At 44.9% G+C, this 1,872-nt stretch overlaps 2 non-coding genes across 2 annotated transcripts in view; both read left to right on the top strand.

Annotated features, from left to right (window-relative positions):
- The window catches only part of LOC143261487 (small subunit ribosomal RNA), a 1,921-nt gene extending 1,869 nt beyond the window's left edge, over positions 1-52 (top strand). The window contains exon 1 of the ribosomal RNA XR_013035600.1: positions 1-52. This exon is cut by the window's left edge and continues 1,869 nt beyond it. This is a non-coding gene — a ribosomal RNA (small subunit ribosomal RNA).
- A 1,332-nt stretch (positions 53-1,384) lies between these two features.
- On the top strand, positions 1,385-1,539 carry LOC143261451 (5.8S ribosomal RNA). Its single transcript, XR_013035569.1, has one exon. It is a non-coding gene; the product is annotated as a 5.8S ribosomal RNA (ribosomal RNA).
- The last annotated feature ends 333 nt before the right edge of the window (positions 1,540-1,872 follow it).

Here is a 1,872-nt window from a genome sequence, read left to right as displayed (position 1 = left end):
AAGTAAAAGTCGTAACAAGGTTTCCGTAGGTGAACCTGCGGAAGGATCATTACAATGTTCCAATATATCTCAAAGAGAGAGGAGAGGAGGAGAGAAAATGAATTCGATTAGTTTGTGGATAAGAATTCATATAAAAAAAAAAGATATTGTTGAGCCCGCCAGATCATTCGTGCGTGATTTACACGGCCAGACGTGTGTACTACACGTATTAGGCCTTTGATCTGCGTTGCGTAGGCCACAACAAATCTTTCAAAGAGAGAGAGATATATGTGTTGTTGGGGTTTGTGATTATGAAGGTGCCCCAACGCACAAAAATATATAAAAATGTACAAAGTTGGGATGTGGTGTGGTGGAGAAGAGTTGGGCCCGACCAGATCATTCGTGCGTGATTTACACGGCAGACGTGTGTACTACACGTATTAGGCCTTTGATCTGCGTTGCGTAGGCCATCTTCCTTCCAAGACACACACGTGTTGGGGTTTGTGTGATTTTATGATAGTGCCTCAACACGGAAAAATAAGCGTACGAGAAGAGTTGGGCCCGACCAGATCATTCGTGCGTGATTTATACACGGCCAGACGCGTATTATATTACACGTATTAGGCCTTTGATCTGCGTTGCGTAGGCCATCTTCTCGATAGAGAGAAAGCCAATGTATTCTTTTTTCTTTCTTTACACACACACACACACAGTTGTAGTAGGACAGGGAGGGATGCGAGCGTGCTAATCACGCTTCCTCAAGTCTTCGCTGTGGTGTAAAAAAAAAAAAGAAAAAAAGGAATCGTTGGGAAAGTCCAAAGGACGAAAATATCGGGCAGTCTGAAGATAACTTAATGCTCGTTTACATTGGTATCAAGAGAGACCGGCTTGTGTAGCTCGTTTCAATGCTGTGTCGTTGTCATTGACACCCTACTCTGTTGCGCGCTAGTGGCAGCATGAGCGTGGGACGTATATATATATGACACCCAGCTAGAGCCGGCCGTGAGTCCGTCCGGTGTAAATAACGACGAAAGGAGAGAGAAACTTTTCGAATCCAGTATCGGGTTGATAATTGTCCAGTTTGAATATCCATATCCCCGTCGTTTTTGGAGGTGATATACTCTCTGTGTTTCTTCGATAGAAGGCTTTTCAATGTTCTATTCGCTCCGACCGTCGAACTTGCAAGAAAACAGTGGTTTTGGATTTGCTCGTACATATATATATGGTTTCGACGGAAATATCTCGTTCTTTAAGGGACAATTATGTCGTTGTACGACGACTCCCGAATCTCCTTCGCGCGCTGGTTGGAGCTCTTCGGGTATCGGCTTGTTCCGAAATATAACACAAAAATGTGGTGGATAGCAAATACACATTATATATATATGAGAGAATAAAAGGGAAAAATTACCCTGAACGGTGGATCACTTGGCTCGTGGGTCGATGAAGAACGCAGCTAATTGCGCGTCAACGTGTGAACTGCAGGACACATGAACATCGACATTTCGAACGCACATTGCGGTCCACGGATACAATTCCTGGACCACGCCTGGCTGAGGGTCGTTTACGTACTTATAAACTGCTTGCGTTGATGGCACTTGTTGCCTATATACGTACGAGCGAATGGTGGGCGCTTCGTCGGCGTTTGTCGCGGTCCTATGAATATTGAGAAATTTTACGTACGTCTAACAGTCTTCGAGAGAGATGGAAATCGTGTTCGAACTAGCGTGAGTGTGGAAGGCGGTGTCGTGTGTCGTATATGTTTTATATACGTCCGCCCGTCTGAAACACCGCTTCGAAGCGGTGACAAAATCTTTTTCGGGACGATTCGTATTCGTAGAACTATCGAGATTTCACTGGTACATTTTCAACGCGCTCCCGACGTCGCCTGAAATG

This window comes from Megalopta genalis, unplaced genomic scaffold (assembly GCF_051020955.1).
Source record: "Megalopta genalis isolate 19385.01 unplaced genomic scaffold, iyMegGena1_principal scaffold0052, whole genome shotgun sequence".
In the NCBI taxonomy this organism is placed as follows: domain Eukaryota; kingdom Metazoa; phylum Arthropoda; class Insecta; order Hymenoptera; family Halictidae; genus Megalopta; species Megalopta genalis.
Note: the sequence above shows the minus strand (reverse complement) of the source record. Positions and strands in the feature narration are given on the sequence as shown.